Source organism: Chelonoidis abingdonii, chromosome 24, assembly GCF_003597395.2.
Source record: "Chelonoidis abingdonii isolate Lonesome George chromosome 24, CheloAbing_2.0, whole genome shotgun sequence".
In the NCBI taxonomy this organism is placed as follows: domain Eukaryota; kingdom Metazoa; phylum Chordata; order Testudines; family Testudinidae; genus Chelonoidis; species Chelonoidis abingdonii.
This window is the reverse complement of record NC_133792.1, coordinates 24,118,107-24,130,217: the sequence shown is the minus strand read 5'-3', so window position 1 is coordinate 24,130,217 and position 12,111 is coordinate 24,118,107. Positions and strand designations below refer to the sequence as shown.

At 37.6% G+C, this 12,111-nt stretch overlaps 1 protein-coding gene across 2 annotated transcripts in view; it reads left to right on the top strand.

Annotated features, from left to right (window-relative positions):
- Nucleotides 1–204: 204 nt before the first annotated feature.
- The window catches only part of NR6A1 (nuclear receptor subfamily 6 group A member 1), a 165,178-nt gene continuing 153,271 nt past the window's right edge, over nt 205–12,111 (top strand). For both annotated transcript variants that reach the window (XM_075060438.1, XM_032767506.2), the window contains exon 1: nt 205–313. The gene's annotated coding sequence lies outside the window, so the exon portion shown is untranslated. The remainder of the gene's footprint in view (nt 314–12,111) is intronic.

Below are 12,111 nucleotides of genomic sequence, written 5' to 3'. Positions count from 1 at the left end.
TAACAAATTCATTACGTAGCAGTAATGCCATCAGACAGGAGCTCATTCCTAAAATACTTATCTTCATGCAGCAAATTTTACATGTTGGTCTCTGCTGCATTATACTGTAGAGGGGAAACTGTTGTATGCAGTGAGTAGGTAAAAGATCAGCTTTCTGACTGCCCGGCACTAGCCTAAGGAAGGAGGAGTCAATCTGTATCACGGTGGGGTGTTTCTTTTTAGAGTGCAAGAGCTACGTAACCACACTAAAGTGAGCAACATATGATGAGCCTGTATGGTGGGACAAGATGCATACTGTAGCACTGTGAAAAGAGTAAGTAATGAATTGGAGTTATGTGGGGTCTTCAGAGTGGGTCAGACTTTGTCTAACGTGCACATATTTTTGCTTCAAATTGACTTTATAAAATCCTTATGTCTGTGTGCTGATTCTGTAGTGTTATCTACAAAAGTTTCACAAACAAAATTCGTCTGCCAAAGGTATCACGCATTGAAAAAGAGACCAAAGGGGGGTGTGGTAGTGGGGGCCACACACAAAAATTGATTAAAACTGTATACCAGCTACACTTCACTTCCTGTTTTGTTTACTCTTGTGTGGTGATTGTGAAAGTGCCGACTCACAGGAAACATGAGTTGGAAACCAAGTTAGTTGTCAAATTAACATAACTTACAGGCTACAGCTGCTAAAGGAGGAGTGGTATGTGAAAGCAGGAGACTTTGTTTGGGACACTCAGGAAGAGGTACTAGTGAAAAACAAAGTGAAAGGAAAATTACATTAAGGTTGATAGATCAGTGAAAGTATTAACTGCTGGTTACTTATTTTAGGCACTTTTGATCTGAGTTGGAAAACTAAGGGCAAAGGCACCAGCATCTTTATGGAGGGATGAGTTTTTGATTAATATTTGAATCAGTTTTTGAAGACATTGAGTGGCGTTTTTTAAAGGCATGATTATTTAACTGTAAAGAACATTATTTTGAGAGAACATTACAGGAAGCTCTTATTTGTCACTACTGAAGGCTAACTCAATCTAATGATGACATTTAATGTCAATATCAACCAATTCACTGCTGATCATTTTAGCAGAACCTCAGGCTAATATGCGTATCCACTGTTGGATGTAGCTATAAATAGATACCAACCAACATCGCTTCCATCTTGCTCAAATTGAGCCAACTGCTGTCCTTCCCTATCCAACTCATACATGCTTCTGCATTAGATCAGAAATGTCAGTGGCATGCTGATAGGGTCTTACCTTCCTTAATGGACTCATATTTAACAAAAGATGACCAAAAATTGGAATGAAACCATTGATTCATTTCATGTAGAGTGCTGAACAGTAGTCGGTTGCTGGTGACCTGAGGCTGGAATGGAGGCAGCCTAATTTGAGAGAAATGGCTCCCGTTTCCAATTCCTTGAAGCATTCAGTCCCTTGGCTAAAAGCATGTTAAACTTGAATCAAATCTTATTGAGAAGAAACTTCTTGCTGTTCCCGGTTTTACAAAAAGGCGTAGATGCAGTGTATGTTTAATGTTACCAGTGGGATTTGAGTGCAGAATAACAGATGGAGGACCAGGAGTAATGGAAAGGGCAAGACCACCTGGTAAAAGGGTTCTAGGCCATGGAATAGAAAAACCCTTTCATTCTGTTTATGCAGGTTACTTAGGCCTATCCACACAAACAGTTATATCATTTTGACTGTTTTTAATACGAATATTGTTAAATGGAACAACTGTGTGGTGACTGTTATACTGGATTAGCTTGCCCTGGTAAACTTACAGACATAAGACAAATCCAATAAGACTTATCTTAATGAGAGTTCACACACACACACACAAATTATACCTGTTCAGTTACTCACTTTTGTTAACTGGTGCAACTTGTGTTTGTAAACAGGCTCTTAGATTGTCATCTCTCTGGGCAAGGGTAAGAACCATCTTTGTCACATGTATGTACAGTGCCTAGCACAATGAGGCCCTGGTCCATACTTGAAGCCCCTATGTGCAACTGCACTACACATAATGAAGTATTTTGAATGAGCCTATCGCTATACTTGGTATCTATGAAAGCATAGTAGTAGAGGGAATATAAATTCTGTAACATACTGTAACAGAGCCAGCCTCATACTGAAAGCACTGAGCCAAGTGACAATGAGAGGCTTGAACAGGCAGTGAGGCAGAATATGCCCTTTATGTTGGATTCAGCACTACTTGTAGAGACAGTTGAGTATGAGGTGGGCACAAAAGGATAATTGCTATTGTGTCATTATGTCAGTTCACATTTTGATGGTTCTTTGCTGCCAGAAGCACTCTACATTTAAACTTTGTATTCTGCAAAATCTGAATTTGTCATGGGGTGCCAGGTTTAGCCCATAGGACATGAGTTGGATAGTGCTTTAAACTTTTACTTTAAAGGAAATAAAGATCACTTTCTGTCCACAATAAGGAGACTGTTTGTGTCAAAAGCAGTCGTATTTTTCAGGATTCTGTTAGTGTTGAGGATCCAGATCAGAGCAATATCTTGGATATGAAGGCAAGTAAATATGTTCTTTTAAAACAAGTTTGTTTTTTTCCTTCTCAACTAGCAGGCAGTCATAAGTTTAAAACAAAACCTAGCCTTAATGGTACTGTAACATACTAAATGTACATCTCTAATGTTAGTATTGAGCACCTTACTACACAGTAGACACCCTATAATTGACTCAAAATAATAACAGCATGTAATATTGTCCATATAACAAGTATGGAAACACTAACTATCCAGCAAGCACATCCTCACTTGACAGCTGTCCTTAAAAGTAGATGGTGCTAATGTACATTTTTTTCTATGTCACTTTCGAAAAATAGTTACCCCATAATCTATAATTATTCCCAAATTAAAAACTACATTAAATAGTAATTAAAGTTGAGTATAGATCAATAAATTAAGGATAAAAACATTGCATGGATGTTTTAGGTCTTAAAAACAAGCCTTACAAACACAAGAAATTCAGATTTAAGATTAAACTTAAAGACAAATGTAGTCAAAGTATGGAAACACAGTTAAGGGACTCCAACAACATTAAACTTCACTCTGTAGTGATGCCATGCAATAACATGTTCACCTGTGATTAGTGCATGAATGTTTACCCCATCTTAGATTAAAATAACTTTGAGCAGTCCGGTGGCACCTTTAAAGATTAAAAGATTTATTTGGGCATAAGCTTCTGTGGGCAAAAAACCCACTTCTTCAGATGCCTGGAGCGCAAATTACAGATGCAGGCGCAAATAAATATTTTCATCCTCCCCTGCCCAGTGGTATCACATGACTGCATCTTCCTTAAGTGGGTTTTGGCTTCACCCTTATTGTGTGTAATAAAAAGTGATGGCTTCTTTGAAAGAGGGAATCCTGCATTTGTAGCATCAATCCTCCTGAGAACAAGAGAAAATGGCAGCCATTTTGAAAGAAGTCAGTTGCTTATGAAGAAAATCTAATTTATGAAGACTAGCAATCAAAGATGACTATTGATCCTTAAAAACAAAAAAGTCTCAACTTCAAATATAGCCAATGCATGGTATTTTGGTGAGTTTTATATAAGAAAGTTTTACTTGTAAATTCCCAGAAAATTCATTTTGTACTCTAAGAGCTATAAATTTGGAGAGGGTACTTTATGTATGAAGACTACAAAGTGGTTGATTCCTATCTTAGGGGCAAATTGCATTTTACCTCTAACTATTGAACTGTAACCAGTGCTCCCATGAAAACTTGCTGTCCCACTTGTAAGCTTTAAATTAGACTGTTTCCTTACTAACCACTTTCTTCGATGCATAGTTGCTACAGGATTGCTCCTGGGTTGCCCTGCTGAAACAAGGATCTAAGGAGTTCAGGTTTTGTACTTAAGCTTTAACAACCTCCTGCCTTAATGTAGCAGTTTTCAGATGAGCTTTGTTTTAAGAAATCCAGCAAGGTTTCTTCTTCTTTGGTTCCCAGCACTTATTAAAATACTCTAAATCATGTGTCCAATGTGCTGAATAGTGTTGATGCTGCATATACCTACAATTATTTTAGCAGAAATGCTGTAAGTGCATCATAAACCTTCCTGTGGCTCTTGATTAGATTGTTTTCCTGCTCGAGCAATTTCTGAAACAGATGTTATCTGGAGTATAAAGTCTGTTTTTTGATTTTTGTTTTTATTATCCTTGATTAATTTTTAGTCACAGTAACAGATCAAATTAGTATTCTATTATATTCACTACTGTTAAGGGTCAATGGAAATATATATTGATGCAACACAAAATATGGATGGTTATTTAAGGAGGGATATTTCCACCGACTACGTGAAAGGCTTACCAGCCTAATTTTAGATTTCATTTTATATTGCATTTACTGTTTTTGATGGTTCTTAAAAGTAGAGTACTTCAAACAGTTAATTAGAATAAACAGCAAGGAAAAAATCTGGCAAGCTTTTGAACAGTGGCTCTCAAACTTTTTAACTGATGACCCCCTTTTACATTGCAAACCTCTGAGTGTGACACCCCACCCCTTATAAATTAAAAACACTTTTTAATATATTTAACACCATTATAAATTCTGGAGCAAAGCAGGGTGTGGGATGGAGGTTGACAGCTCACAACCCCTCCGTAGTAACCTCGTGACCCCCCTGAGGGGTTCCGACCCCACAGTTTGAGAACCTCTGCTTTTGAATAACCCAAATGATTTGATTTAGAACTAATTGGGTAGTCAGTTATGAGATGTTACCATCCAGCATCGATAACTTTCTAAATGAAAATGTTTTTATCTTCTGGAACAGAGCCAAAGTGTGTGCATACATGCCAAAAGATGGCAAATTTAAAAACTCTCACTTGGGAGCTTTTTTCTATAGCTTTTTTTTATGGGGTATACTGAATAGTAAAGAGCAGCAGTTGCTCCTTGGAGCTTTTCAACTCTTCATAATAAATATTTAAAGTGAATAAGAATGTGAATGTGTTTTGCTACAGAGTTACTATACTGACTTTTTACTAGGTAGAACGTCTGACTAACAAATGTTTTTACGCAGGTCATATCTTTCTACGCAAAGGCATATAGATGGTATTTTGGATTACAGGTGCTAAGAACTTTTCCATACTCAGTACTATGGAATAAGGCTTGAGAGGAATATATTAAACCTTTTTGGTTTTGCAAAATAATTCTGACTGATCTGTTCTTAAAAGGCTGCTCTTCTTTTCAAAAGGGTTGTAGTGGTCCTCTCCTTTACACAGAGCTGTGGGCTTTTCAATGTACATATTAACCTGCTTTCCCACTCCCCATCATGGGATTGGTTAGAGGACAGTCTAGAACTTGATGGGCTGTTGCTCCACGCACTATATTATGTTCTGTCTTGAGTAACTCCAATTCTAGATCCTACCCTTAGATGATTCGAGGACTAAAATTACAGTAAATGAAGTGAATGAAACAAGTTGTGCAATGTGAGCCTAGTGCTTGAATTGATGGACTTAAGGGCTGGATATGGCCAAGTTGCTCTGCTAAAGAGAATTATGTTGGATACATATTTTGACTAAGTGGGGGAATAGACTGACAGAATGGAAGGCGTGTTCCTTTGTGAAATGTTTACAAAGTAAAGTTGATATAAAAACTAAACTATAACTTAAGTAAAATATAACACAGTCTCATCCATCTGCATTTCATTTTGAATCAGTTATGACTGAAGTTGTCTCATAGCCAAGAGCCATTTAAATAAAGGCATGTATGTTTCAAAAGACTGTCTTTATTCTTATGGCTCTTCGTACTTTCTAATGTTTCCTTTAAGGCTCATTCTTTGACATTACCCGCCTCTTTCATAGCACAAGGTTAGTTTTTCCTTACTCAGGCTTATAAATGAGAAATCACAGCAGGATTAAGGTTGTGGTGGGATTTTTTGGTAAGTGAAGAAAGATGTCTTAGGTTTGGACACAATTTGTGGTCAGAGCAGTCCCTCAGAGGAGGGGTAGCTAGGCCTATGCTCAGATGACAAGCTTTGGAACTACACTGTTGGTGAAGCGGGACGCAGGCCATCTGTGAAATGTGACAGTGATGAAGAGTGAAGGAGTGAGTGGTTCAGTGGGAAGTAAGTCTTCTCATTTTGTTCTTGTAGAGTGATTAATTTGACTCCTTTTAAGGAACAAATTAGGAGAGGAAATTGCATCTGAGCATGTGATTCCATCCTTGAACTGTAAAGTAAAAGGCTCCAAAGCATTTGAGGTTGGTTATCGGGAAGAAAAAATCAGAACAAATGTGGACTGTGGAATAACCCTCTCCCTCTCCTCCTACAATGTTGAGTGCAGAGAGTAAACACACAGACAAGATTACCAATAGTTGTTCCATAGCATTTTACAAGATAAAGTAAACAAAATGATTGAAAGATAAACCTCTGCTTGAAACTGACTAAACTCTCTTGGAATTATCCACTGGTTTTGGGTTATGAATCCAATTTTGGCCTTTCAGATGCAACAAAAATGTATGAACTTGATCCAAAGTTCGTGGACTTCAATGGGAGTGTTTCGACTGACTAACGGGCTAAGCTAAGAGTGCTTCATTACTAATCAGAAGTTCAGGTTTGTCGCATCTCTCACGCATTTAACATGCACGATTTCAGCTTTATGCGGTTGGCTAAAACAAAACAGAAAACCCCCAAAAAGAGAAAAATAACAATGTTAATACTGTACCTGTAGTGTGGGCGATTCCACCCGCCATTCAACTCAATGTAATTTTGACTATACTCAGTTTTCGCTTTATGCACTAACTGTAGAACGGAACCCCTGTGTAAGATGAGACTTGCCTGTATAATATTTGAAAATGTATTCTGGGTATACGTAGCAATTAATGAATATGCCTATGTCCATTTACTTGAATTGCTGCCTGGTTCGAAACCTGAAAGATTGACCTTTTAGGTCAGTTTTCAAATGAATGCTACAGCTTTATAAAGAGGAAATATCTTTTAATGGTAGTACTGAGTGATGATTTAATAAGGGTTTCTGCACCATATGTGGGCAGGAAGTGTGTGTGTGGGGGGGGAGTCAAAGCAGCAGCAATACCAGTTCAAGATATTTCCATTAGTAAGGAACTAAAATATATATAAAACTGACAGGGAAGGATTTATTGTCTTTAGAAATGACAGCATTAGTAGTTATTTTAGATTCTTGCCACAGGCACAATAAGATATATTTTTAAAAATAGAACCTTAAATATTTGAGACCCAGTAAACACTGGGATCTCAATATTTGAAAGGTTCCTTGAATTTAAAACCATGTCTATGTTCCATGGCGGAGTATAAAATTCTATGAAGTTTGAGTGAGATTTCTTTTCCAGTTGTCAAAATCATCATTGCTCTGGGCTTAATGAGAGGGTTTGTTCTGTGTACCTAGGGAAGGATTTTGCATTTCAGATTTTAGAGTCTAGTTCCTACTTTTTTTTTTTTAAATGGGAGGAAAGATTGTCTTGTGCGTATAGTGCATGAGTGGGAACCAGAAGATGTGGGCTCTGTTTCAAGTTCTGTCAGACTGGCTGTGTGACCATAGATGAGTTGCCATGCCTAAGTTTACTGTCCTGTGGTGTTTGAGGCTTAATTAATTAATGTGATAAAGTGCTTTGAGATCACATAGTGGAAGTTTCTATATTCAGTAGATGACCCTATATTTTACCCATAGATCCTCACTTCTTTTTCAGATGAGAAGCGATGTTATCTGAGAGGTCTTCTCTAATGTACATTTGGGGTGTTGAGCTACAGACTGGCTTTTGTTTACCAGCAGAGGCAAATTTGCTGTGGATGACATTTACTTCTAATATGAATGTATTATATAGCTTGTGATTTCCAGGATAAATAAAAGCTGAAACATGAGTGATCTTTTTTTAAAAAACAACAACAAAAAAATAAAACAGAAAATGATGTTAAGGATGTTTAGTTGCTGCTCTAGTACTACTTGCCAGGTTTTTATAATCTTTAAAACAAAACAATAAAAATCTCCCCTGGGATTATTTCATATGTATGATTAAGTTATTCTGTTTTTGACTTGAAAGCCTTTAGGGTGAAAGGTTAAAGATGTGGTATCTCTTTGCCATACAATGCATTTTCTTAGCCTGAAACAAGGAGATGGGTACAGTGCTGTAGGCATTAACGACTAACCAGGAAATTGGAACGATTAGTGTGCCTACATTTATTTCCAATAACCCACTTAAGCCAGAGAGCATCTTGCATCCATTTTGAATGCAGTGTAAGTATGAATTCATTTGATTAAAAAAAAAAATAGGATTACAGGTTTTCAGTTCATACTTCAACATCTGTTTGTTCTATATTGAGGCACTGCATGTAAAAACTAAGTAGGTAACTTGGGGTGGCTACGTGAGGGTTAACCCATTGATACTTAGAGGGGAGCCCATTGTTAAGGTCTGAGAACAGCAGGAGGAGAGAAACTGATCCCATTGTCTTGTTTCTCTGCTAATGAGTTTCCAAAGCTCTGGGCTCTTCTACAGCAATCTGTCTATTTGAAGTAATAGTGAGTAGTGGTTCTTATCAATTACGGGTGAAGTTCTTTCCTTGTCTTTGAATGAAAATTTGTCACTAGATCTGAAAGAATCTTTCTAATTTCTCTTTGCTACAGAGTAGCTTGCGCTCTTACAAAGGGTAATAGTACTGTATCTGGTGCTGAAGGGTGTAACAGGCAATTATCTAAGATAGTGGGCACTGAGCAGCAGGGAGACTATCAAAAGGGGCTTTTACTTGGAGAACAAATACTTATATATAAATTTTTTTTTTTAAATTCTGGATAGGTCACATGACAGTTGCAGAATATAACTGCTCTGTTCTTCAAATGGGAGCAAGGCAATCTGTAATGCCCACCAGGTGCAAGCTGTGCAGCTTGCAGTGTGTCAGGGTATGTTCAGGGAGTTAAGTAGTATTACTGAATCCCATTATAACTCATTAGGCCTGGTTACTTGAGAGTTTCTCCTTTTTTGCTTAGTAGTTACAGTTGCTTGGCTCAGTCAGGGTATTTCTGCATTGCAGGTGGGAGCAAGCCTTCTAGCACAAGTAGACAATGTGCGCTAGCAGGGCTTGAGCTAGTGTGCTAAAAATAGCAGTGTTGATGTGACTCAGGTAGCAGCTTGGGCTCTCAAGCTCACTAACCCAACCCTCTGGGCTTGAGCTTTGGTGGCTAAACCTGGGCCAGAGTCTCAACATCCACACTACTATTTTTAGCGCACTAGCTTGAGCCCTGCTAGAGTCTAACTGGGCAGGGGGTTGCTCCCATCTGCATAGTGACTTACCCTCAGTTCTCTGATATCTCCATGTTCAGTAAAGGCTGAACTGGGGTCAAGACTCCTGGAGGTGCACCGGAGTTCTTTGTTTAGCACATGCTGGAAGTCATTTTTATTTTAGCTAGATTACTTCTGACCACTTTATGTAGGGGGAGGAGGGAGGTTTTTTTTTTTTTTTTTTTTGTTTTTCCTTTTTTTTTTTTTTTTTTGTTTAGTTTACATCTCTTACTCTTTTTTTTCTGATTGACCACTTGTGTTGATGGGTGGCTCTGCTGGATTAGTTTGAAATTGTCTGTCTGTGTATTTAGAATGGTTGGTTGGTTGGTTGGTTGGCTCTTCTCTAGATTTTTAATCAGAGGTAGTATAGTTTTTTGTGCTGCATGTAGATGCTTTGCAAACGAGCATCTTACAGACTTAATGGCTGGAAGCTTTGAACGTATCCCTGAAGAAAATTTTTTTTTCCCCCCTCTTATTGTATGCCCAAGTAGTATGCCAGTCTCAGTTGCCCACCATGAATAATACAAATAAATATTCCCTGCCTCATGTTAAACTGGCTCCTTGTCTTTTCGAGGACACTGCCATTCTGTAATGCCTCTTTTTCAAGCTATTAATAGGACTTAGTTTCTCAGGATGCTTGAGCCATCTCCTATCACACACAGTAAATAAAAAAAAAACAAACAAAAAACCTTCTAGGCTTAATGACAATCCATTTTATGTGGGCCTTTTGTCCAAGAGTGTCTTCTGGTTCTGGCTATTCAGACTTCCCTTTACAAGCATATGTTCTTGTTCACTGGTGTGTAACGGTTGAATGGTAGCTGCTGTTTGGCGTGTGCTGGGTCAGAAGTGCCCCAGATGTCAGGGTGGAGTTGGGGGAGATGATTGGAGCATCAGTGCTGAACTCAGTGAATACTGGTTAAATTGAATTTGCCAGGATATAAAGGCGCAGGAGCTCCCAAGGCAGACTTAGAGAATTATAGTATGCTCAGTGCAGAACTAATAGGGCCCCTTTTAACCTTTTTAGTTCATTGGATTCTGTGGATGTCTTTCACAAGAAATAAGTGACAGTATGTTATGTAAGTGTGTTCTTTCTGTAACTGTTGATGGAAAAATGTATTATGATTTTTCTTTAGTCATATGTTTCAGCTGATTACCCAAAGTAAGTGGATGTCTTTTGAAATGAATTGTACCCATGTCATACTGTATCTGTGTACAAAAGGGGGTCTGTTCTCACTGGTGCACTTAATCCTCTTTCACACTTGTGGGAGCTAGGCAAGTATCCAGAGTGGATAACCCTCCTGAACTGCGTTTCTGCTGCTGATGTCTCAGTCAAGCTATAATATACAAGAATTGAACTTTTTAGTCTTTGTTTCTCTAAAAACATGTTTAAAAACAGCATTTCTCTATATATTCAATCATCTTTCTGTCTTCCTTATAGGTAATTCAGCTACAGTGAGATGAATTATGGAAATATTTGTTTAACAACACTTGATGTTACAATCACTTCAGTATTATAAAATTTAAATTTTTTTAAAAAAACCCCAAGTTTGAAAACTGAGTTAGAAAAAACATCTTTTTAAACTTGTCTGTATTTGATAAAGTCACTGAGGAAAAACATAGATCACTATGATATTTTTTTAAATAAAGTCATAGTTCCAAATAGAACGCACTTACAACAGATTTTTCTCTATTTGGAGCAGCAGTGTGTGCTAAATTTACTATGAATTTCTTTCCCCAAGTTTTTAAAAGTGGCAGTTTTAATCTAAATTTCCAAATATTTTTTAATTAGTGTGGGGGAAAATGATTAACAGGTACAGCTGGAAAAATTACTTTAAAACATGATGCTTTTCTTCTGCTTTGAATGATTTCAAGTGTTTTGTCATCCAAAGACTGTTTTAGAATGGTGTCACCATATCTGAAACAAAAGCTAATGACAGACATGGCATCCTACAAACATGAGATAATAGCAGAAGACAGATGTGGATGGAATGAGCCACAAAGACAAAGTGCTTTTGGAATTGCACACGGCAGGAGCTAATACCATTTGTAAACATGGTGGAAAGTAGGCAGAGAGGTAGGTGGTGACAACAATTGGATTTCCCTTGACACTTCTCCTTGTCTATCACACAATTCCCATACCAGAGTAGCTGAACACTTAATGCAAGCTTCTTCCTTTAACAATAGAAGCCTGAAAGACTTGTTGGGAAGACCAACAATAAAGTAGGAAGGGTTCCAGTGATATTGGAAACTGTTAAAGAGTGTGTATCTGAGACTTGCCTCAAGGAGTCCATTTAACAGATAATGGTGTCACTGATTTGCAATAAACTAGTTAGGTGGCTGTGTTGATTCTGGGAACGTTTTAGTACCATTGAGATTTTGGTTGCAGAATATTGAATTTTTATCCCAAATTGTTAAGTGTTTTTCAGTGGAGCGTGGCTTTTAGCACGTTCTGACTGACTTGGTTGAAACTTTGTAAAGTACGAAACTTTTGAAAAAGCAAACAATAGTAACGTCTAAAGGCTACTATGAAAGAACTAGGTCTTGCTAGATGTTATAGTGGAGACTAAATTGTGTCCTATCGTATTGTAAGCTTTTCATTGTGGCATACGTGCCTTGTTATATTTAAAGAATAATTATCCAGGGAAATAAAGTAATGGTTTTGGATAAGAGATTAAAAGTTGGATTATGGAAATTTGTATGAGAAATCCTTACGATTTCCCACATGTTTTAAACAAGTCTTAGCAGCACTGCTCTTATTTTTTTTTTGACGTGTTGCTTGAGGACACTAGTGTTTTAAGTTTTAGGGCATGATGAGTTAGGAGGCGGCTAAAATGAGATCTACAAAAAATAGC